The sequence below is a fragment of the Rhipicephalus microplus genome, chromosome 8 (assembly GCF_043290135.1).
Source record: "Rhipicephalus microplus isolate Deutch F79 chromosome 8, USDA_Rmic, whole genome shotgun sequence".
NCBI lineage: Eukaryota > Metazoa > Arthropoda > Arachnida > Ixodida > Ixodidae > Rhipicephalus > Rhipicephalus microplus.
This window is the reverse complement of record NC_134707.1, coordinates 78270727-78297345: the sequence shown is the minus strand read 5'-3', so window position 1 is coordinate 78297345 and position 26619 is coordinate 78270727. Positions and strand designations below refer to the sequence as shown.

General features: G+C 44.9%; 1 protein-coding gene across 1 annotated transcript in view; it reads left to right on the top strand.

Annotated features, from left to right (window-relative positions):
* The first annotated feature begins 14332 nt into the window (after positions 1–14332).
* The window catches only part of LOC119163852 (uncharacterized), a 29966-nt gene continuing 17679 nt past the window's right edge, over positions 14333–26619 (top strand). Inside the window, exon 1 of the mRNA XM_037415919.2 lies at positions 14333–14481. The gene's annotated coding sequence lies outside the window, so the exon portion shown is untranslated. The remainder of the gene's footprint in view (positions 14482–26619) is intronic.

Genomic DNA, 26619 nt, shown 5'->3' with positions numbered 1-26619 from the left:
CTTTTTGGGAGGTCAGTGACCAGGTATTTACTTGTGTGTGTGTGTGTGTGTGTGTGTGTGTGTGTGTGTGTGTGTGTGTGTGTGTGTGTGTGTGTGCGTGCGTGCGTGTGCGTGCGTGTGTGTGTGTGTGTGTGTGTGTGTGTGTGTGTGTGTGTGTGTGTGTGTGTGTGTGTGTGTGTGTGTGTGTGTGTGTGTGTGTGTGTGTGTGTGTGTGTGTGTGTGTGTGTTTTCTCCTGCTCCCCTGTGGTGGAGGTTAATGTACACTGAACATGCAAATTTTTGCAGCAGAACTTGGACCTTTTGCTTAGGGCAGGGTTCGTCGTGTGCTGGGTTCTGTAATTATCGAGTGAGACAATTCATGGGGCAATTGTTGTCAAAAGGACTTAATTTAAAAAACTGTAAATTGTTCAGGATGCGGGGTGGGTTTGAAAATGAATGCTAGTGCGGACGCGTATGCAGAGGAGGCTGACGCGAAGTGTAGGCAATGTGAGGTCGAGGGAAAAATGGGGATAATGATGGTTGCACAGAGTAAACTGCTAATGAGAATCGCCCAGCTGCAGACTGCGTTGGTGACAGAGCAAGAAAAAAACGAGGGCTACGGGAGAAAGGCTTAAGTCAGCCGAGGAGGCACTAGCGAAGGTGAACATGGGAGCGGCGGATCGATAGCATGGTAGGACCCCGGCTACCAGAACGGGGGACAATAAAGAGCAAATAGGTTCAGCCAGTTCAATGGTCGCAAGACCCAGCTTCGAGCGAGGTAGCGGTGTGGGCGGGAGGGGACAACGCTACCGGCGTCACAGGTGCAAGTAACCCCGAGGTGCAGGACGCTCCAGCTGAAAAGTCACAGCATTTGATAGTCGCTGGGGACTCGAATTTAAATCGATGCATCGAAGCAATCAAAGAGAGTGTAAGAGGGGACAAGACGGTTGCAGTAAGGACCTTCCCAGGACGCAAGCTGGAAGCAGTCATGATGCAAGCGAGCGCAAAACTCGCAACTAAAGCTGATGGACGAAACTTCTTGATAATAGGCAATATGCGAAATTAACAGCGCCATCTAGTGAACGAAGCAGGTACCATATCCAGCATTTTGATGCTGGCGAGGCTTGACCACTACGCGCGAACGACCCACATGCGAACGTACCCGTTTCAACGCTTCGACTGTCGCAGTCAGATTTTTTTTTTTTTGCTGGCAAAATGCCAGTACACTGCTGTGTGCTGCTGTGCAAGCAGTGCGGAGTCACAGACAGCGATGGGAGCAAGGTATGTGGCATGAATTACAATTTTGCAGCGATCATTTAAACGCAAAACGGGGTATGGCGTGCACAAGCTTTATGGGCACACTCTAGGATGCATGTATCTCCGCGGTGCGCGGGCTGCACGAGAGCAATGCAGGACTAACCATTCTTCTGTGTTACGCGGCCAGGCCGTGTTTTTATAGGTTTGTCAGCTTTGCGGCTAGGTGTTTTCACTACGTCGGGCCTCTACACGACAGTGGTGCTCTTCGATTTACCGTCTCGAACTCGCTGAGAAGCTGTGTGGCATTCAAATTTTCTTATGACTTCAGGGAAGCCTCGGACTATCCTTGGACTATACGCGGTGAGTCTGAGATGGTAAATCGAAGAGCGCCGATGATTTCCTGCATTTGAATAGATTCCGCCACTGTTGGTGGGGTAACTAGTGTGACAGAACCGAACTGTTAGGACAGGCTTTTTTGTGACGAGATTACATCTTTAGGTAGACGACGTAGAAATGTTATTTTTGAAGGTGATTGTGCACTTAGACATGCAGAGCTTCCGCTACTCCGAGTAACATGCCGTACACGCATCCTAGAAAGGCAGCTCGGTTGCTTGTCCGCGTTCAAGCTCCGTTGTGTCCGTAAGTACGGTCACCACGCAGCAATAAAACAGTCGTTCGGAAGATAAGGGCTATGCCCACTTTGGAACAAAAAAGTATCTGCTCAGGCACTTAATTTCAATTCCCCCAATGTGTGCGGACGCAAATTTTTCATTGGACCTCTCTCACTAATTTTCGTTTGCCAACGAAATAAAATCGAAAAGATACCGGGGCGCACTGCCGTAGGTTTCGAAAACTGGCACTATGAGTATCGCCAGGGCTGACTGAATAACGTTCTGCATGAGTTCAGAGCACGGCAGTCCTATTTATTCGTAAGACGGGATTCATTCTCTGCATTTTAGTCTCTTTGGTTCAGTTGCGTTGCAGCTGTTTTTTTGTGTTGCCACTCATGAAAAATGTTTCATGTTGCATTATAAAACATACAGCTGTGGAGACAGCCATAACTTAGTTGTATGGGATTCAGCGTTTTGGCTGCCTTACACTCGCAGCTCCCAGAAACATTTAAAGCTACTTAGATAAAAAAATAACTGATTTAAGTTCCCCCGAGTGTCCACAAGTGACTAATGCCTCTTAAGGCTTGCTGTGAAGGGCCATATCTAGGAAAGGCTGGTAAGAAACGGGAGTGTGCACAGAAAAAACGGAGGGGGGAGGGGGTCACATTACATGTGCATCATTAGTCCTGCAGTGCACATATAAGTGTGACCTCTATTTTCCTGTGATATGAATTTGTGATAGTGCCTGTGTTTGTAAACAACAATCGTTTAAACAGCTAAGAGAAACCTAGCTCATGTCGTCGCACTGAATGTTTGTTTGCTTATATCTTGTAGGTATCCTTCCACCGCTTTCCGAAAGATGCAATGACATACAAGTGGCAAGATGTGGCAAGATTCCTGAACAGTTTGTCCACATCACATGTTCGAGCACTAGGAAACGTCTTGCTGTGGCCATCGGAATAGCTCAGCCCAATGAAGCAAATGTTCAGGAGTCGTAAGGCCGTACTAGCGAACGCGTTGCCGTCGACCGCTCGCCCACATTAAAATGGCGGCGGGGTCAAAATTCACAGTGTTGCCAGAGCACGAAGCAATTTCGCATATGGTCCATTGCGGGTGATTTAAACGATGTCTTAAATGAAGATTAGGCAGGACTAGTGACCACACTGGCGAAATGGGTCAATGACATGCGCGCCATTTCCCCTCAGGTACAGGTAGTATTATGCACGATACCGGAGGCACCAGAGCGTGACGGCAACCTGTAAAGAGCGGTTGTCAACGCAAAGAAAGAGACATGGCATATGAGTCGAGAGAAAGGCTTTGAACTAGTGGAAATAAACAGACAGGTGCCTAGGTCAGATGGTTTTCAGAGACAGGATTCACTTAGATGGGAGGCTAGGTCATGATGAGGTAGGTTGGCGACTTGCAGGACGCGCAGTAGCTTTTTCGGCGGGCACGCGGACCTTCGCGCTCCAAGATAGCTAGCAACGAGGAAAACAACCAGGGGGGGGGGGGGGGGGGCTTTTTGACAGATGGTATAGCCAAATACGATTCCAAAGTGGCAATATCTAAGACATGTAGAGTCCGGGACAGAAATAGACGTAGCCACGAGGGCCGAGCCAATTCAGACATACGATATTTTAAAATGCCGGGCGGAAGGAACAGGCTGAAGTGGGGAGAGATAGAAAAACAGTCAACGGAGGAGAAGTTGATGGTATATGGGTTTGAAGAAAACACATCTTGGAGACATGAAACAACCACCTAACAATCCGGACTACGCATGCGAACATTGTAATAGAACAGAAGGCAGCAGAAAAGAGGGTGTTATTGGGGCATTCATTCATAAAAGTACATACTGGCAAAGGGTCAAGCAGGAGTGCAGGGAACATTTATGGCTAAAAGGGAAAATGGCAAGGCAGATGACACTTCTGGATGTTGTATACTTGTGGACTGGGTAAAAGCCTGAGAGTGAAATCAAGATGATGCAGTGCAAGGAAAATGACTTTGACGATTTTGGAGAAGATTGCGAGGTAATTATATTAGGATATATGAATGCGCACATAGAAGATATGGTTGGATATACTGAACCAACAGGCAGATTGCTAATGGATATGTGTGAAAGGCATGATTTAATCATTTGCAACAGCATCGAGAAATGCGAAGGCCAGTTAACATGGAAGGTGGGAAGGCAGAAGTCGACGATAGATTACACAATGATGTCACATGAGATGTAGGATCCGCTAAGGGTGATGAACATAGATGAATATGGATCCAGAAGCTTAGTTAGTGATCACAAGAAAGAGAGAGAATAAAATGAGGGAAAGGCAGGGAGGTTAACCAGAAAATGGAGCATCCGGTTTGCTACCCTGCACTAGGGGAAGGGGGAATGGGGAAGAAAGATTGGAAAGAAAGCGAAGAGGGAAATAGACGCGCGCGAGAAAAAAAAGGAGGGGGGGGGGGGGACTGGGGTGCTACAGTCTATACAATAGGCCGCTGCCACGCAAAAAGTTCAGTAAGGCCTTCACTGATTTTCTGTGAGCACACAAATCATGTCGTCTTTCCAGCACTGATTGTTCAGACAAAGGTCTGTCTTCAAGGCGAGCTAACGTAGCAGCTAGTTGCCGTCTTTGCACGCTGTAACGAGGGCAGTGACAGAGAACGTGCTCTATAGTTTCAGCGCTGCCGCAATGACCGCAATCAGCACTGTCTTCCATTAGTGATCACAAACTTATCAAGCTGGGTGTTGGAAAAGAAATGAAAAGGGAAAGGAGGCATTATGAGCAACCACGTGGTAATATTTATTCAGAAAGGCAAAGAGAAAAAGAAAATAAAGAGATTAAGAAAATAATCACCGAGGATACTAAAACAGATTGGACGTACACAAATGTAACACGATTGTTTGAGTTATAGCTTGCTAAGATACGAGTCAAATCAACCGGAAAAAATGCTGCCATATCCACGAAGTGAATGATGATGAGTGGGCGAAGCTCTGGAGGTAAACCTGGTAAACCATGAATCCTCCGTACATTTTGCCCACTCAATTTTATTGCAACGCTCCCCCTAGCGTACGTCGCCGCACTATATCGAACGATGACACGCGCCATATGTGGCATCATTCCTATTTTATAACACCTCGCATCTTTCATAATCAACTACACGTACCGCCGTCTAGTTTATAACATCTTGCATCTTTTGGACGGACGGACGGACGGGCGGACGGACGGACGGACGGGCGGACGGACGGACGGATGGACGGATGGATGGACGGACGGACGAACGGACGGACGGACGGATGGATGGATGGATGGATGGATGGATGGATGGATGGATGGATGGATGGACGAACGGACGGACGGACGGACGGATGGATGGACGGACGGACGGATGGACGGATAGATGGACGGACAGACGGATGGACGGATGGATGGATGGACGGATGGATGGATGGATGGATGGATGGATGGATGGATGGACGGACGGACGGACGGATGACGGACGGACGGACGGATGGACGGATGGATGGATGGATGGATGGATGGATGGATGGATGGATGGATGGATGGATGGATGGATGGATGGATGGATGGATGGATGGATGGACGGATGTATGTGGCTGTACCCTTTAGATCGGGCGGTGGCTAGCGTAATATTTAGAACTGAACGAGAGGTGGCTACATACAGGGGACGCACAGCCCACGCCTTAAGGAGCTTCGCTCCTAAAAAGAGACACAAACGTAAGAGTTGGTGGGATGAGGAAGTTAAGAGAGCTATAGTAAGAGGTCAGAAAGCCTCCAAGTGACACAGGTCTGCTTAACAGAGGGGGGAACCAGAAGATTATGTCAAAAGAAAATAGGACTACTTTTTGATCTGCAGAAGGGAAGCGTCCAATCTGCTCAGTGAAAGGATTAGAAGAAAGGGGCTGGTTAGACGGCGGATCGAAGTACACAAAAATAGTAGAAAGGAAGCTGCAAATTATGGAACCATCTCAATTCTCTGAGAAATAAGACAAGTATGAAACAGAGGTTTATAACAAAAGTTCAAGGGGTCAGACAAGAAGGGATGAGGCGATGGAGTATATAAAAACAATGAAGACAGAAAAATATAAACAACAGGAAAGCGCTACATGCACCGTACCAGACAAGGATGCACCAATTAGCGCAGTGGCTCCACTGGGACAACGGTGGTAGGAAAGGGCAGAGAAAATGGTTCCTAATAGCACATCAACAGGCCCTCATGGCATCTCGACTTTGCTAATAAAGGAACTAGGAGAAAACTCTAAGCAAACATTAAGAGAGGCAGCGAGCAAAGCAATAATGGATGGTGAAGCCCCCTATGGGTTGAAAATAAGCAGGATGAGCATGGCCGATAAAGGAAAGGGGACAAAGCCGATATAAACAACTACTGTCCTATAACAGTGGCATCAATAGTTTACACACTGCTGATGCTGACAGTAAAGGAAAGAACACAGACATGGGTGGAGAATGAGAGGGTACTGGGAGAATTGCGAAATGGGATCCGTAAACGAAGGAGGTTGGAGGACAATCTGTTTTCATTGATGCAGTGTATTGAAATAGTGGGAAAAACAGAGGTTCATGTGGCTGGCATTTCTAGATATCAAGGGAGCTTATGATAGCTTGATTCGAGGAGACTTGTGGGGAATACTGGACACACTAGATGTGGAAGATCGAATAACTCATCTTCTAAAGAATATCTATAAAAGTAACTAGGCAGGTATCAAATGGGAAGAACAGGCATCTGAACTTGTAGAAGTACAACACGGGCTTCGACAGGGATGTCCCTTGTCACCTTTGTTATTTACGCTGTATCTACAGGGACTAGTAGCCAAATTACCGGGGAGTCAACTCGGCTTCAGCCGCTTCAGCAAGGAAAACACATTGAACAGTCATTACCAGCGTTGATGTAGACAGATGATATATAGCATTAATAGCCGACCACAAGAAAGATGTGCATGCATTGATAGACATCTGTGGTAATGAGGGAGATAGGTTAAATTTGAAGTTCAGCAGGGAAAAATCGGCAATCATCGTTTTTAATGATAACAAAAGCAGTGAGCATAAGATACAGGAAGTCACGCTAGAAATAGTGGATAAATACAAATATTTTGGCGCATGGATAAAAGACGGCGCTGAGTACCTAAGGGAGCACGAAAGATACGTAATGACTAAGGGTAACAGGAATGCAGCTGTAACAAAAAATAGGGCACTGTGGAACTACAATAGGTATGACGGTGTGAAAGGCATTTTGAAAGGTGTCATGGTCCCGGTTTTGACGTTCGGCAATGTGGTCTTGTGCATGAAATCAGAGATTTAAGCAAGATTTGAAATTAAACGACGTGGCATAGGTAGACTTGCTTCGGAAGCACGCGGGAATACCCCAAATCAGGGTGTACAGGGTGACATGAGATGGACATCATTTAGTACAGGGAAGCTTGCAGCAAGATAGAATCTGAGGAGCGACTGAGAAAAATGGGAGAAGAGCGTTGGGCTAGGAAAGTTTTCAGCTACTTTTACATGGAAAACGTTGATACTAAATGGAGGAAGCGAACTCGAAAATTGACAAGCAAGTATTTAGACAACAGCGGAATATCTAGCCAAAAGAAGCCATCGGTTAAGAAGAAGGTGAAGAAAACAGAGATGGACATGTGGAAGATTGAAATGCATACGAAATCATCACTGGACACTTACCCATTTTTCAAGCGGGAAATTGCAAAAGAAAGGTCTACGATAATCTCGGGGTAGTTCTTTGCTGTTCAAGGCCGGAACGGGAGTATTGCAGACCAAGACGTACCGATCCAAATACGAAGGCACAGACATGGTATGTGTATAGTGCGTGTGGAGAGGAGGAGGAAACGGCTGAACATTTGATAATGCTCTGTAAATGATTCCACCCTATAGTCCAAGATAATGGCGCGGAAGTTTTCAAAGCATTGAGGTCTAGGGAGAGTGAAGGCAAAATAACTTCAAAAGGGTAGAAATAACCAGGAGGAGGCTGACTGATTGGTGGCTACAATCAAGGTGCGAGGGAAAGTTAATCCTTAAACACATAGTGATATTACTTGAATTTATGGCTAGGTGGCGGGAGCCGCCGCCCAATCTAAAGGGCACAGCCGGATACATCCATTCATCGCCTCCAGACAGAAAACTATCGTCTTTCAACGTCCTTTGCAGAAAAGTACGTGGATACGCGGCCAACGTTTTGTTTTGAAGTCGTCGTTGGCGAATAAATAAGGCACCTGGTGACTGTATCCCTCCAATTTGGCTCATGCTATCTCCAACACCTCGTTTACCATCTGCATGCCACGGTACGAGCTATGTAGTGATTATTCAAGTGACACTGGACAGCGGCAGTTAGCAGCTCGTTAAGGTCATTCTTGCATAGTAAGCGACTAATATACACCTTTGTCCTCACTTGGATCTTCAAGTCACGTCGAGGGTTGTACTCCGACCTCCATTCCAAACTGCGTAAAAAACCCGGCTGCCCCACCTTCGTCACGTTTAGCAATGCGGCCACTTGCATCCGGGCGTCGCCTTGTCACGCCTCAGCAGCTCTTGAAGCAGCCTTTCGCAACGCGTTAGTGAGCGTTGCGTGCCTTCCGCCGTGGTAGCTTCGACACTGCGCACCTGTTCACGGCGCGAGTTAAACGTGGCGTCACTCCACTAAGCAAGAACTGCTCACGTAGGCTGCCTTTGTCGTTCGAAGTACGGTGCCAATTCATCACCTCATGAAGGCCATGTTTTTTCTTCGCTTATATACCATTGTCTATCCCTAACCTTATCTGCAGCCAGCCTTTCTAAATGGCTCTATTTCTTTGCGGACTTTTTAAACTAAACCAGATATGACAAGGTGAAGCTGAAGTGTTGCACATGATGATGATGATGATATCTGAGATTTTACGCCACCAATCCAAGATAATATGGGGTATGCCATAGTGGAAGGCTCCGGAAATTTCGGCTGCTTGGTCTTCGGTAACCTGCACTGGTATCACACAATACGCGGGCCTATACTATTTCTCCTCCATCAAAATGCTACCGTCATGGCCGGGATCAAACCTGAGACCTTCGGGCCTACAGCTAAGCACCATGCGTAGCCATTGCTCCAGCGTGATGGACGAACACCTGCACAATAAAAATAAGGGTACCGCTCAGTGCCTGCACCACGGTTCTTTTAAGAACGCCCAGCTTGGCGGGAACAGAAATGTTCTTCGTTACAGTTACCTATTTAAACGTAGACACTGCGAAAAAATTCTGCAGAACGCACGCACCTGGGAATTGGCGTTATGCGAAGCATGCGGAGGTAAGGTGACCGTGTTGCAATTTTATTTTGTGACACGTCATGAAATGACGCCAAATATATGTGAAAACGTTGCACGCACAGACATATGTTGAAAAGTTGCAGATGTTTGTGTAACCAGTTATTTCCACTTGCGCAATGATACCAACTGAAACATGCGTATTAGCAACACTAAAAGCTGATAAGAAGCGCTGATGCTCGCTCGCGAGGATGCTGGTCCTGAACAGTGCCACATAAATCAACTTCATCGCATGCCAACTAACCACAATTGACGTGAACCCGACGTGACGGATATATGAAAGGAGCACATGTGTAATATTTATAAAGTTGGGTACGCAGCACTGCAACAACTATTGACGTTTTACGAAGATTAACTCCGAGAACTGGCGTAGCTCTGTGGTAAAATGCTTCATTGCCACGCAGAATGCTTGGGTTTGATTTCAGCTGGGACCCTGACATTTATTTTTTGCATTCATCGGGTCGACGCTACATATGTGTGTCACCTGCCCATGTGTGTTCTCGTCGTTTTTAGGTAGATACTAGGTGTCAATCACCTGTGGCACATACCCACATACCAGCGGCACACACCTGCCCGTGGATATGTGCCACTGTCCAGCTGGAAGTGTTTGATGACGTACGCGTAAGGATTGTGACATTATTCATGTTTTGACCAGCGCGCGATATTCGTCAAACCATCTTACCCTCCCATGCTAATTTCGCTTCACACCAAGTTAACAGGGTGACCACGAGAGTACTCAAACGTAAGCGGCTAGATAGATAGATACGCTCAAAGTCACCAAAGTTCGCTAAGAAATGCTTCACATTTGAAAAAAAGGCAGGCGGACTGAAACGACCCTTAGAAAGCAACCTCGTGATACATAAGCACGTGCATTACATCAGCAGTTGTTGCGATGGTTGTCCTACATCAGCTGTGGCACTTAGTGCTTCTCGAACGCCACTTGTGGATGCAGTCAGGCCCTTAGTCAGGGGGTGGGTGCATGGGGCGGGAGCCAGGGGGCGGGAGCTGGAATTCGATCCAGCGACCTGCGGGTCAGCAGCCGAGTACCTTAGCCACTAGACTACCGCGGTGGGGTGAGGACATCGTGTGATGACGTAGTCACGTTGCGTCATAATGGCAAAACAATTTTTGGTCTTTTGTGGCGTCGTGATGATGGTGACGTCAGCAAGCCGTAATCTCCGATTACGTGTCTTTTTTTTCGTAATTCGTGTTAACAACACCACAACTCCCGGTTCTATACAGCAGAGGCCCATTGGAACATTGTGGTAAAATTACAGTGTCGTAATAATAACGGTGTGGCTTTCCAGAGTATATAATAATTAACAATAGGGCACTATGCGTTTCCAATGAACGGTGTTTAATTGTCCTGGGAAACCACATGCTTTGTAGCGCCACGGCCACTGGATCCAGCGGCCGTAGTAGTGCCATGCTCCAATTTTACCAGAATGCTCCCGGGTGCCTCTGCTGCATATAACCGGGAATATTTTTGATTACTTGCATTTTTCGTCAGATACGATTTTTTAATACTTCCAATTCAGCAGGTCGCCGTTGCTACCGCCGAGAGATGGCGCCATGTAAAGATGTCCCTTTGAGTTACTCTATATGCTACCTTTACTGTCCCCAAATCCTGCGAATGGAGGCATCTCTTGCTGTCGTCTTAATAGCTCGCTATTCAACACAGGCACATCTTTTGAACTGTGCTTCGATTCGTAGGTTTTGCATGTATTGTATATGTAATGTACTGTATTCCCCAGTGTATGTAGTTTGTACTCCGTAATATGCTGTACGTGTACAGGCATGCCATGTCGTGTCGTCGGTTGTGTTGCGTACTGCATATAGGGTGTGCTGTGCACTGTAGGGGTTGCATTTTGCCGCTGGCCATTAAGGGTAACTCCTTATATACCAAGAGAAGGCGAACGCGTTAGAGGATGACAGAAAATTATGTGGACAGATGAGATTGCGCAGTTTGCAGGTACAAAGAGGTTTGATAACTCACAAGGCCGGGTCAATTGGCGCAACATGGGAGAGGCTTTTACCCTACTGTGGGCGGGATTAGGTTGATGATGATGATGATCTATAAGAAGCCGTCACGTAATATACATCTCCCGGCTTTTACTCTGTCACTTGTGCACTACTGTTCGAATTCGCACTTTGAATATGGATAAAAGCACGCCGTTGAAAAACATTCTGAATCAGCTTTCGTATCTCGAACAATGGCACCTTGGCGAAATGCACTGCTATTTCTCAGCTGATTTTGTGTAAGTCATGCCTCTATAAGATCAGAACTCGTTTGCACGCCATGTTCCTGCAATGCCGTATTCGTGTAAAAATAAACAGTGCGCGTTTTTATACAAATAGCGTATGCTATAGCGCGCATTTACGGCAGGAATGTGGGAACCACCTAGAGCAAGACACAACCCAGTGAATCCAACATATTTACGCAAATGGTAGCAAATCTGACATTGACTGTTTTGTTTAAATTTAATGTAACAATTGTAACACAGATTAAAGAGAAAATAAAGTGGACAAAATGTTCACCTTTTCTGTCGGTGGGATTCCAACTCACTACCTTCCATTTGCGCCTCTGATGCATATTTAGTTGGGGGATTTTGGCTTTTGTTTTGAGTGACCTGATTGTTGGCCCCGTTCGTAGGCTCACTATCCAGAAGGGAGACGGCGAGAGAGAGAGAGAGATTTATAGGGGTATAAAAACTGAGCGGTCGTTCTGAATAAACGTTCTGACCTAGGTCAGAATGTCTCTCTATCTCTCTTGCATGGTGAGCATACGAACAGGTTCAGCGATCATACCTGCTACTTAGTCTCAAGAAAGTGAAGTGGTGGAAAAGAGAGAGAGAGAAAGTGTTTTGGAGGATGAAGGCGACAATAAACAAAATCTTGAATGTCCAAAGAGTATTTACAGTCCTTTGCGCGGTCTATCTTGCAAAGGTTCTGTGGGAGCTTTGGGAATATCTAGCTTACAACGAGGATTAGACATATGTACCAACGTGACTCTTTTTCATAAATATTTATTGACGAATTTCTACTGAATGGCTGCCGTCGACCGCTTTAATTTTTACAGAATGCCACACATACAGGAGGACTTTCATGACCTCACTGTAAGACGTGTTATTATTACTACTTTATCAATTTTTCTGTGGCATCTGTTATATAGAAACGTAAAAAAAAAACGAGATGATCAAGAGTGATAGAGACTTCCACTTCGTTCGTAACGAGTGAGCACTATATGCGATGGAATAACCTCTTCAGGGGCGATGTGCATACTTATGCTTATTCGTTTTTTATTGGATGCTGTGAGCCTAATTCCACTGATCTGGAAGTGAGCAATGAGTAAATCAATAAGCATGGCGATGAAATAACATGAAAATAGATACCAGACTTGAACGAAATCTTCTATACTAAAATGTGTTCTAAATATTTGCGCCTCAAGAGACTATCGTGGCTTAGGGTGATAAATCACCTGGAAACATCATCAACTTCATTAATCGAGGGGCCAGGAAAGAGCAGAATATATTGTTCGTAACTTGAATTTCTGCATAGTAAATGTACCTTGACATGAACATAGCACGTTGTTGAAGGCCCTAAGACGTTTGATGGGCTGCTAGTTGTGCCGTGTTCCGAAAATAATGACAAAATTATCATTTTACGGCTCTAAATTCTTGTAACCAAAGAGAAATTGCGCTTGCATCGGGAGCCTTTGATTTCATTCTTTCTATGTGAAAATGAAACACAACTAAGCCCTGAATAGCTGAATATTTAAGTACTCGCCGATTAAAATTAATCAGCTAAATTCGCACAAAACGACATATCACTTCATTTCATGAAATGTGATATCGGGTGCCTCGCAATCGTGCAAGTTTAATTCTTTTTTTTTCTTTTTTTCAGACAGTGCATCTTAATTCGCTCCTCAAGGGGATATATGAAGACTGATATGTAAATTCATTCAGTTCTTACGGCATTCCCACACTTTCTTTCTATGCCGACTTTGGTTGTAATGTCGTGTGTGTATTTCTATACATTTATTCACGTCTCTGATACCGATTATCGGAGCGTACCTCCTTCAATGACCATTCGTTTACGCGATAAGCAATGCTAATTAACAACAACAGCAGGGACGATCAACAGTGGAAACGACCACAACCACAACAACGACCCGACGCCTAAGGTGGGAAAGACGAAGGACCTATAGACGTACACAACATCTTCTACTCATCGATAATTGGAACTTCCTTGTATCAAGCCGGTGTCATGAGAGAGGAACGCCTACGCCGTTCGTCCCCGTGTTGAAACCGAGAAGCCCGAATGATAACTAGATGCCAATTAAAAAAAAACATCGCGCAATTTTCTTCCCAAGGCGTCGCCTCCACCGCTTATACACGCACGGCTTCCCTGGTCCACGGCCACGCATCGAGGAACTAGCAGGCATCACCGGCCTGGCGCGTGCCATCCATAACGGCCGCGCATGGTATGACAGCACCTGTGCCGGAAGAACAACTCGCGTTTGTACAACCTTCGTTCATTATGCAGGGGGGTGCTCTCCTCCAGCCACCTGTTGTTTTAAAGGCAGCCTCCTCGTACCGGGAACGATATTGCGATGCCCGCGCGATTGCGCACCGGACCCGTATACGCTCGTCGCGACCCCAATTGACTCCCTGGTCACGCTCGAGAGAGACGCCATTCTTTTGAACGCCCGCCAGAGATCGTCTGGCTCTTTCTTCTTCTTGCCGACCGCGTCGTCTGCTAGCAGTCGTTGTGTACTCGAATATTATGCGCACCTTCTCTCGGACAGCGTCGTCTGCTACAGCAGTGGCGTGCGTGAATAATGTGCGAGCCGGTACGCGTACAGGTTTGGCGAGGGAGGGTTTACGGAACGAGAACTTTGCGAGTAGTGTCCGAAACAAAAGAACGAAGACAAGAAACAATGTTGAGGCCAGGTAAGAGAGTGGAAGAGAGAAAGAATGTATTCGAAGAAGGGGTGCATCGACGAGTGTGGCACCGTCCCTTTTGAAACAAAGCAAGCAAGGCTTGTGCGTGCGTGCGTTGGTGCGAGGGAATGCCCCTTGCAGGAGAGGACTCCAAGACACGTCCGTCCACGGCGCGTGCAAGCCAGAATTCTAAAATAAACAAAAACGTCGGAGAGAAAGAGTGCGAAAAGGAAGCCGACGGGTGGTAGTGTTTTCCGTCGCCGGTGCGGATAACCTTGGGATCGTCGCTTCGCAAGCCGGGCGGTCGACGCCGTATTCGTCACTCGGCCGCCTTCGACGTCTCCACGCAGGTCTTCGCTTTCAGGTGAGGTGGCAACGCTGACACTTCGCTATTCTATATCGCATTCTCACGTAACAAAAGCGTTCACGTTGGTGCGTTTGAGAACTACTCGCCTAAAAAAAAAGATTATAGGAACAACTCTTTCGTGTACACTTGTGTGTGGGACAGTACTTGTTCTTTGTGTGTATCTTTTTATTACACCATAGCCGATTCCAGACACCTCCAGCAGCAAGTCAGACGATGAACGACACTCAAATTTCCGCGGTAACCTTTACGAAAAAAAAAAATGTTATTTATCTATCCGTTGAGTACATACTTTATGCATTCGCGTGAGCGGTCTGAGGGCATTTTTAAGGCGTAAAAAGTCAAAATTTGTTTTAAAGCACCTCCATGGATTTGCCTCTTATGGGCGGTCTGGCCAGAGTAACTGCGCATGAAGCGTTCTCAGCAGCCCTGTACGCATTTCGCAAGAATTTTCTCACGCTAAAGCTTTTTGCGAGACCGTGTGCCAGAAGCTTAGGACAGCTGTATCATTTGCAAAGGTGGCCGGACCAGAAGAAGGGCCAATCGGGAATTAATGCCCACGTGATTCATCGCATGCTGCGGAAGGCACAGTTTGAGTAAAGATTTTTCGGAAACAGTCGAAACCGCACAAGTCGAACAAACATATAACGAATTGTTGGGTGTATCGAACAGTTGCAATATCCCCGCGAATATATTTTCGATATATGAAATGTTTTTATATGTACTTACGTATATATGGTACTGTTTTGTGAATTCCTTAAGATTCGATATTTCCGCGTTTCACTGTAATATATTAAAAATGCATCCATCATTTGGCATGGCAAACTAAAGCGTTATATCAATTTCTTAGCATGCAAAAACGTTAAGCTGGTCTGGTGAGTGTGTCGCACATAAATGCAATGAAATATTCGTTTTGACCGAGCATGAGAAAAGAACGTGGGCGTAAATGTAGGCGCGCGCAATTAGCTGCAATAAAGCTCGTTGCCTGAACCCGTGGCTTCTGCTTGAAGCGTACGAGTTGCCTTCACTTTTTAAACGGATGATAGCGAAAACGTCGCGAAAACTGTCTTACTTCGGCGTACAGCAATTTGCGGAAACACGGATACAAATGCTATTGTACGTCTTACTTGCTTGGAAAGGAGAGCGTGAACACGTGTTTTGGGAGCAGTAGCCGGAGCACATGCTGAAAACATCGTCAGCTTGGAAGAATCTGATACGTTCCGTATGAGAGTCCAATAATTCCATATGTTTTCCGTATATTTTTTATATATTTTTTCTATATTTGCGTAAGATTGTTACGGAAACACGGAATTATTGGGCGTCGCATACAGAACGTTTCAGTAGGGTAAAAGGCAAAGCTTATGGCTTATCTTTCTTTCTTTAGCATTTCAAGTTCCTCTTTGTGTGCCGCAAGAGACCCAGCAATACGTCGGCATTAGGATTATTAATCAATACCCGCCTCACGTCGATACGCCTTACATATACGTAAACACACGTGGACTCTGCATACTGCGCCGCTCTGAGCCTCTAACATGGCGGCATGCACACAATGGCTGACAGATGGCAGCGATTTCGCATAAGGTCTATAGCCGGTTTTACAGCTGAAGATTGTTCAGTGACATACCAGCTCTTGACGTCCAATCTCGTTGCTGCAACGAGTGTGGTAGAGTGTGTCAAGTTTTACGTCCCAGAACCGCGATGTAAATATGAGGGACCCTGTAGTGGAAGGCCCCGGAAATTTCAACTACCGGGCGTCCTTTCACATTTCTGAAAGTGTAAAACTGTATTTTCTAAGAAAAAAGTATGATATTTTAATCTGAAAGGCTGAATTTCGTCGTGTTTGTAAGAGCGTCGTTTCGTTACACAAAGCAGTTCAGTTATGGGTAACCTAGCATTACACCGTAAAATTGTCCGGTTATCATTTCTCCAAAAACATTACCACCATCCTTACCTTTAAGATATTTTTTGAGCCATCGCTAGTAAAAGTAATACTCCCATGCCGTGATTTTATAAATTCGAAAGCACTAACTACCAGTCTTCGCATTATGTTCATTGGGGTTTAATGAAATATATTGAGATAGGAAAAGAATTTTCACAAATTTTAAGTATCTCAATCACGCACAAATGGCCGCTAAGTCTTAGCGCTTCAATTTTCTTTTTCTTGTGCTCTGCGGTGATTTTTCGGTAATTTCGGTTGCTATTAAGGGCTTCTTATCTTTGTGAGAATAAGTTTAGTAGATTGATTCTCTATACTTATCTTGTGCTTTCGTTTGAACTTTTGAAATGCATAGCCTGCAGCCGATGTTTCCCCGCCCCCCTTCCATGTAATGCCCTCGTCATGAGGGCTTTTGAAAGGTTATTTTGCAATAAATGAAGTGTTGCAAACGATAAGCCATCTAAGGACGTTCAATTCCTCGGCATAAACTCAAGCAGATATTTTGTAAATTGAACCCGCGGATACCAAAGGATAACCAAGGTCATTTTATTTTCGGATTAACATCAATATCACTCAATAAAACTCTTTTGTTGGGCTAGTTGGTAGATGCTTACTGAAAGACAAAAAAAACGTGTACCACCAAGGCAGAAAAATTGAGGGGTCGCCCTTTCGGTCTTGTTCCTATTTTTTTTTCCTTGACAGGCGTCTTTTCGTCTTTCAGTAAGCACGAATATCACCGGTAAATAATCGTCGTCACTGGGTTGTTCCACATTAATGCAAGAATAATTTATGCACAGTCAGAAGCTTCGGAACCTACGGCTTGTAAGTATGGTCTATATACACGTCAGACTATTCGAAGTCAGAAAGTACTTCAAGAACTGCGTAGCACAGTTTATCTACGATGAATAAAAAATGCTTTCTGTGGCTCTCAACAAAATATCTTTAGATAAAGGTAGGTTGTGTGCGAATAAAACATACTCACACGTAACTCACAAACATAAAATGGCCCCGCGGCTCACCATCGCTCATCGACGTCATTTCGCCGACGTCTGTGGCGCCGCGTCCTTCCTTCGTTTCAGGAAAGCGTCGAACATGATGTCGTCGACCGCGCCGCCGCTTCGCGGAATGTGCGCGTGACTCACGTAATACGCCAAAGGACTGCTATCGACATCAAACTCGTCACCTAATATCCCCCCCCCCCCCCACGAGAGGTGACTCACCGTGCAGGTATATACGAGCGCATCGGTAGGTCGTCTCGCTCTAACGCTCTGATTGACGTCTCGTTTGGGTGCGGCTGTTAGAGGCAGTCGATAGCCAGACTCTTGCGTCAGTTTGTCCTCAGTCGTGTATTCGACCATGCATTCATATCAGTCATGCATGTTTTCTATGACCTATAGATTATATTATGGATGGGGTTCAGTGGTGTCATGTTCGGCTGTTAACCTTTGTGGTTTACATCTTTAAGAACTAAACGGACAGTGTAACAGTAGACGCATGCACGCCAAAGTGGTTGGGTTGGTGCGTGCAATGTTTCATGGTCCCATTAATTCGCATCGCGAGATACGAAAACAAGAGAACACGGGCTCAACAGCCCAAGAGTGCGGCGCCCCATTGTCTTACGAAAAAATGGTCCATCTGCTTGCTGTGGTTGCCAAAGACACAAGTTTAGAGAAAATGGAGGCGAAAATTATGTAGGCCCGTGTGCTCAGATTTGGGTGCACGTTACAGAACTCCAGGCAGTCGAAATTTTAGGAGCTCTCCACTACGGCGTCTCTCATAGTCATGTGGTGGTTGTGGGACATTAAACCACACATATCAATAATCAATCAATGAGTTCAGAGAAGGCTTGAAACCAAAAAAGCTAAATATTCTCGATGCTTCAACATGCAAGTTCGAACTTAGTCTCATCAGCCGCCATGATGGTCTTGTGGTTATGGGGATTTATTGCAACCCGAAGGTCGTGGGATCGAATCTCGGTCGCCACATTTTCGACGGAGATGAAAATTCTGGAGGCCCGAGTACTTGGATATATGTGCACGTTATAGAAACGCAGGTGGTCGAAATTTATGGAGTTATTCACCACAAAGTCACTCACAATCATATCCTGGTGTTGGTACGTTGAACCTCATCAATTATTATTGTTACTATCATCACTGAATTTAGTCGTTTTCCCGTGAGTAAGCAGAGAGGCACGGCTTATCTGTTCTGACGTTGGCTGGATAGTACATACGCCTCTTCAAAGGACCAAGATAAAATATGTCGGTCTGTGAAGGATACACCCCTGGACGGTACTTTATCAATTCTTCTTGTGAATATATATCTGTTCTACCCGCCGCGGTGTTCTTGGGGTCATTGGCACTCGACTGCTGATCCGAAGGTCACGGGGTCGAATCCCGTGGCCGCATTTTGATCGAGGCGAGCATGCTAGAGGCCCGTGCATTTGTATTTCGTTGGGCATTTTGAGAAGCCCATGGGGTCGAAATAAGCGGAGCCTTCCACTGCGGCGTTTCTCATAACCGTATCGTGGATTTGCGATGTAAGAACCCAACGACTATTAATATTATTGTAAGCCTGTACACTTCGAAACAGCTTACAAGCCGCGGCGATCATATTTTCAATGGAGGCGAGAATTCTCGAGGCCTGTGTTAGGCTTAGGTCCACGTCGAAGAACCCTGGGTGGTCGAAATGGAGCCCTCTATTATACAGCGTCCCTCATAGTCATATCGTGGTTTTTGGAGGTTAAAATCCATCAAATAGTATTAAATTTAAACAGTTTACAACAGTGGCGAAGCTTGCTTCGCCCCTAATTTTCTATCCGGGACAGCTGTCCCGGATAGATAATCAGGTTGTTCTTTAAGATGGCTTTGCAACGTAATAATAAGCATACTACGTTCTTTTAGTTGCGCTGGGTGCACGTTAAAGAACCCCAGGTGGTCAAAATTTCCGGAGACCTCCACTGCGGCGTCTCTCATAATCATATGGTGGTTTTGGGACGTTAAACCCCACAAATCAATCAATCAATCTTTTAGTTGCGCATCTGCAGCATCTCTGTGGACGCAGGCCGCCAGCCGTTTCCAGTGGGCGCTTGCATGCATCTGTCTAGTTGCTGCCCACCCAACTATAACTCTATAGTGCCTGGCAACTAAGATTAAGAAGTGTGAGCTTACTCGAAGAGTACGCGAGGCGGATATGCTGACGTTATCAGTCGGCTAGCAGGCTGAAAATTCGCGCAGATTAAAGCACTTCCTGTGAGATAACTTTCTTCCGTCCGTTTTACAGGCTTCCTGTTCATCGCAAGACCGGAAGCTCTATATATATACTGAGAGCGTTCACGCAGTGGTCGGAAAGGAGTGGGTGATTTTGTTTTCTGGGTGGGTTACGCGTGCATTACAGTCCCAGATCGTGTGCGGGATAGTGCCGTAACGAAACGTGGCCTGTACGTCGAGCCCTATAGATGTAACTGGAGATATGGGGTACGTATCGGTAGACGATATTTTTTGGCCAGGATGTCTCATTTACCGCTTGTAATAAAAATGAATTGGCAAGACGCCATCCAGCGGTTTTCACCGAGCAGCTTGAAAAGATACAAAAGTAAGGTGGCACGTTGTACTCAAGAAATATATTACATTAAGCATGATGGAAAGCGAACATGAATTATTTCGAAGGCTTCGAAAGAACGGTGGGAAAGTCTTAGGCTCATAAACTGTTCACGCTGTTTCCCACTCTAAAACCAGCATTGAGTGAGAGAGGTAACCGCTTGTGTGTCGTCGAGACGTGACCATGTACAGAAAGTCCACGAATTCTCTTTCAGAGGGGACGTTGGCAGGAGTTCTTTTTTTCCCAAGTAATAAAAGATAGCCTGACTATATGGACCTTTTGGGCAACGATGCGTTTTACCGCACTTTGTCAGTGTGATTACTTTGTTCCTCTTCTACTGTAACCTCCTACTGTGGTGATTCTGCTGTGTCATAAATAGATAGATATATAGACAAATAAAAATATATATATATAAAAACAAAGCTAGTATTTTTCTCAGAGGTTGCTGTTGGGCTGGTTGGCTATCTGTCATCTTGAAACTTAGACGCAACTTGGAACTCCCTTATTCACACGAACATTCACATACGTATGTGCGCTCGAGCTCTTCATGCATGGGCGAGCACACAAGGGGGGGGGGGGGGGGGAGGCCACCCTAACCATCTGAGGAGGGCGAAAATCCTACCCCATGCCATTCGTCAGTCGGACCTTTCCCGTGATTGTTTGCGGTGCAAGTTTGCAGCCATGCTGGCTCTTAGCATTATTGGAGCCCCAAGGCCACTGATACAAGCCACAAAAAATGGTTTTCTCCTCGGGAGCCGGCTTAGGCAAATTCATGGGAAACCTTGTAACTTAGTAAGGTGAAGCTTTGGGTTAGTTGGTTTTGTATTCTGAAGTAGGAACAGTGCGTTGTTTTACCCGGGGAAGCAGAAAAATATGCGCTACGGACAAGCGCTGCAAACCTTAATAACAATATCCGGGGTTTAACGTCCCGAAATCACTTCACTATAGGATCGTGACAAGCGTCGTAGTGGAGGGCTCCGGAAATGTCGACCTTCTGGTGTCCTTCGACGTGCACTGGTATTGCACTGTACACAGGTCTCTATCATTACGCCTCTTCCTAAATGCGACCTCCAGAGCTGCGATCAAACCTTCGACCTTCAGGTGAACAGCCGAGCATTTTAGCCACTGATCCACCATGACGGACTGCTGTAAACCTTGAACCTTGTAAATTTTGCTCACGTTATTTTCTTTTGTAGGAGCGAAGTTTTTCGTTTCTTGAAGAACAATTTCTTCCTATTACGGTGAAGGACATACGGTATTTCGTCAACAAGACATATATCAAATCAACTATACTGTGCAATACACTATCTTCAGCAGCTATCTATTGTAAATCGAGGTTCTAGTGACCAAGTACGTACGGTATTTCGTCAACAGGACATATATCAAATCACGTACCGTGCAATATGCCATCTTCAGCAGCTATCTATCGTAAATCGAGGTGCTAGCGACCAAGTATGGCAGTCTGCTTAGTCTTCATCGTTTTCATAGCCCTATATGACGTCCACAATATGACAACGGGCCTGCCCTGACGACTTCCCGTTGCCACTGCCTTGCGTGACATGACTCATGCAACACTATAAGCGGGAAAAAAAAAAGCTTCCTTATTTTACAACCCCGTCTAATTCTACCCCGTCATCGACATCGCTTCCCGTACCTTAGGAGATCGTTACGTAACCGCAACAAAACCACCAGTTAGTACAACGTCATTTCGAAACCTGCCCGCCACTTTCATGGCGCTCCTTCATTTATACACACATTCACAGACGTGTTGCATATAGCTCCCACGTCTTGCATAGCTTTCCCGGCGCCATTTTTTTTAGAATACCAGTTAATCCAACTCGGTGGATCAGTGGCTAGGGCCCTCAGCTGCCGACGTGAAGGTCATGGGTTCGATTCCGGTCGCGGCAATTGCATTTCGATAAAGGAAATTTAAAACGGTAGAGTGCGTTCTAGAGGCCCGTGTCAGAAACACCGGACGGTCAAAATTTCCGGTGCTCTCCACTACGGCGTTTCTCATAATCACAACTTAGTTTTGAGGCATAAAAGCCCACATATCAATATTATTAATATGACACTCGTTACACCCATTTGTCATGTGGTTGAAGAAAGTGTTACCTATAAATAAACTGTTCGCAGAACGCAAGACGGCGATGCGCTTTGTATGTGTTCATTTCCGAGTCCTCCGCCGCAATCGTTGGGAATACTTAGCTTTTTCTTTCTTAATGACTTCGTTAAAATATGAAAATAGGGAAAGTGGAAATGTGGAAAGCGCTCACGCTCTGCGTTCGCTCTACTGGTCGATCTTTGCAGTTCGTCATGGAGGTCATCTATTTGTTCATCTGATTTTAAAGTTGGAGCTTGTTTTCCAATTAGGGGCAGAGTTTATACTGAGTGAAAACATTCCAGCACTTACAGTGTTGTAGGTCTGGCATTCTATCTTTATTGTGTAGCTTGCTGCAAGATGCACTAACGTTCATTCTGCTCGAGTAAAACAAGGACATGTACATACAAGGAATACTTCTCGTGTCAGTCCACTTCAGATCACTGATTCTCAGAACACGCACATTTTTTTCTTGTTATAATCTTATCCACTATTTGCGTGTTCTACTTGAGTACTTCACACATTACATCTAACATGAGATGCAGTTATCTTCGAGCCATGGGGCTTCCGGATATTTCTTTTGATTGATTGATTGATTGACTGATTGATTGATTGATTGATTGATTGATTGATTGATTGATTGATTGATTGATTGATTGATTGATTGATTGATTGATTGATATGTGGGGTTCAACGTCCCAAAACCACTACATGCTTATGAGAAATGCCGTAGTAAAGAACTCCGAAATTTTTGACCACCGGGGGTTTTTTAACCTGCAGCTCAATCTAAGCACGTGGGCCTCAAGCCGTTTCGCCTTCACCGACAATGCATTTGTCATTGCCGTTGCCGAGCAAAGTACTGAGACAATAAATGGAGGCGCTCGGATTGCCCATTTTATGTGCTGGCACTTGTGCATTCGTGCTAAAAGTTACAAGGTCAGTTTCATGCAACCGGTGTGAAAGCGATGTGTGCACAGACGAATCAGTGTCTGTACTTCGAATGCGCACATGACGACTTATTCTGTGCTTTGATCAGTTCCGAAAACCATCTTGAAATAGTTTCGATAACTAAAGTAATTTGAATGCAAAATACCTATACCTCAATTTTTTTTTTGCTTTTTTGTTATTCACTTCAAATTCAATATATCCGGGCTCGCCTGCACGACAAACAATATACCAGTATAGTTAGATTCTCATAATTGCGTTTTAATGTCTATGCCACGTCATTCCAACATGCAATATAATCTGGCATATATCGGGTCTGTATAAGAAGCTTCTACATTTCTGTGATCTAATGTGGCACTAATACTTAAACGAGTCAGTGAACATTTTTTCTATTTACTTATTAGGTAATACTACCTTATATATACCTTATTAGGTAATATACCTTATTAGGTAATATTAGGTAATAGGTTTTATCATAAAGATCGAATCATGCGTCATCAATGTCTTCGTGTAACAGAGTGGCCAATGAATTCGTCAAAGAAGCCAAATGAAAATCAAACTAAATAATTTCGTCTCACAGAAATAATACAAATTCTGCAAGGCTTCCTTGACGAAAAGCGATTATGGGCAGCTTTAATAAAACCAAGAGAAAAACAATTTACGAGGCATATGGGGCTGTAACAACTTTTACGCGAGACATAGTGCAAGAGAGTATATGACCTATTACTGTTACTAAGGTAATATAAGCCATATGATATATTATTAAGTTTACAACTTGAAAAGTTTTAATATATTTGAAAATTGCGCCCAATTTCATATGTTAACAAGAAACATACGTAGCAAACACATGGGCACCAGAAAAAAACTACAAATAAAAAAGCATGCAAATAAGACCATAGGCATGTTTTTTATTGTAGTTATTGTACAAATATTCATCGTCTTTAAAGTATCTTCCACTACACGTAAGTGCAGCGAGACCGGAAAGGTAATAATGCGAAAATCGAAATAATTCACTCACGTATTGAAATATACGATGTATAAGAAAATGACAAAACCTTGCGTCTTTAAATGTTGACAAGAACGTCGTTAAATGTGAACAACATTATTGCAAACATTCGAAAGGAAATTTGGGGGTTTTTAGCGATAAACTTGTTGTCCGACTGCATTCATTCAGAATCATTGGCAGATTGTGCTGCAGCGTCTAAAGTGTGTGCAATTACTGCAAAATGTGTGAAAAAAAAGCCATGTACGTGAGCTACTTGTGTGCGTGCGGTGTGCAGAAAATCACCCGCGAAGTGCACACGCGTCTTTCAACCACAAGAAACGCCCGCGAGACGAAACTTACGCTTCTCTTTACGGAGAACGCATTGCGTAATGAAAGCAAACACACACCTATAGCGAAGAAGAAATAAACCCCTCGAAACAAGATTCGCGCGTAGGTGCCACGAGGAATGTAGCTATGTCAGCACACATAAACTCGTCCCGCGCCACGCCTGACACGATTCGCATGCATCTTATGTGCCGCTCTATACCGCTGTGAGCGGTGCCTTTGCATTGCGATGCCATACTCTGCTGTGGAGCAAGTTCAGGTGTGGTTTCTCTTATTTGCCACGTGTGGGTGGGGAAACCAGAAACTGTCGTCTCCTGTGGTACTCCGAGTACCGCCTGTACTGCCGCGTATAGTTGCGGGGAACGTGGAAATTTCAATAGCTGTGTAAATCACTGTAGTGACATAAAGAGCGATGTAAACCTGGAAATCGTGTTTGTTCTAGCCATCTTCTCTGTGCATATGCCTTTGCCACTTTATCGCTGCTGCAAAGAATAATTCTGATTCATTTCACAACTGCGCATGTGGAGCCAGTGAAGTTGGAATGGTTGTGCACTGGGTTTTTTGTAGTAAATATTGCTAAATTTTGCATGAATTTTGTATTATTGTTATTGACTTCTGTGAGCGAATAAAGAAACATGCACACTAAGTTCCCTGTGCCTCTCTCGCGCATGACGTATAATACCTCATCAATGGTGGTTAGCGATGATCCCAAAATGAAATCTTGTAGCACTCAAGGCACCCCGTGGTTCCGAAACCGCGAAAATGGCATGACGTTCGTTTCTTAAGCAAGTAGTGTTGTCTTACAGAAAAAAACCATTCGCGTCATTTTGCTATGTTAGTTAAAACATACACTTTTACAGATACATCTACGCAATTTCCATTTGTTAACGTGAAAATTCTGAATTGGTCAAATTCAGAAGCGCGTCGAAAATTTTTGTTCAACATGTCTTTGCGTCTGCGGACGCGATCTGCCAGGGCCTAGCCTCGCGGTGTAAATGAGACCTGAGGAAATAGTCGGCTTGCTTAACGCTTTGAGAGTCCGAAAAAAATTATTAATGTTGTCTGCAGCAACAATCAAGGCACCTATCTCTTTGCCACGTTCAGGTTAAGAACCTCAAAACGCCTATGAGATTGCAATGTGCTGCGATGCAGCACCAACAGACAGTGTAGAGAGTACACATACTGTGTTTTTTGAAGACGACAGTCTTTCTTGGAATGCTTCGACGGAAAAATTTTGGTCTGACTGTCTGTTTGTTTGTCTGTCTGTTACCCAAAATGCCTTGTCTATTTGCCTTTTTCTTTCGTTTGTCTTTATTTCCAAAATACAACCACATCAGAGGAACCCACCAACATTGCTCTGGTTTCTGCGTTCATATTTGAGCGTAGTATCGAATAAAAAGTAAATGTCGCGCATATCTGAGGCGTCAACATATACTGTTGTGTTTTTCTTTATACTACAAAAATCATATATATAAGTACATTTCAGGAACTTAGCGTTTATCGCGGTAAGCTGAGAATGCAACGCTATGCACGGAAAGGCAGGTGGGGCAGGTGCCACCACCATATCAAACGATACGATGGTGGCACCTGCCGCTGCGCGCATTGAGGCAAGCGCCTACAGAATACAATTCACCAACTTTCTCGCGCAGAACATTAATGACTTATTCATTATCTACAGACGGAAGACTATACATCGTCATTCGACGACATTTACAGTGAAGCATGCTGATGGGGGGCCCATTTTTGTTTATTAATATGTTGTCTCGCACGCTTACTTCTTTGTTTTGATGTGATCGCGTTTCACCCGCAAGAACTGTGGGAGGCTTTTGATAAAAAAAGAACGCACCTAGCGTCTACAACCACGAAATCACGTCACTGTCAGAACATTAGCCACAATGTTTTGAGGCGAATCTCCTGAAGGTGGATGCCTGTACGTTGGCGTATGGCGCCGTACAGCTGCCGCTAGCGATGACGAACAAGCGCGTTCTAGTCCATACATTCTCTTTAAGCCATCACGGCAGATAACGTGCAAGGTTATGTCTTCAATACTTTGTCTTCAATTATTGTCTTCAATAATGAGGAGTTATTAGACGACACTGAGAAAGCTACCTGTTTAAACAACTACTTCCTTTCCATATACTCGCCGAAATATAGCTCTAGTGTTTCGCAATGCACAAGTTCCGTGCCGAAAATGCAATCAGTAGAGTTAAGTGTGAATGGAATCAGGGC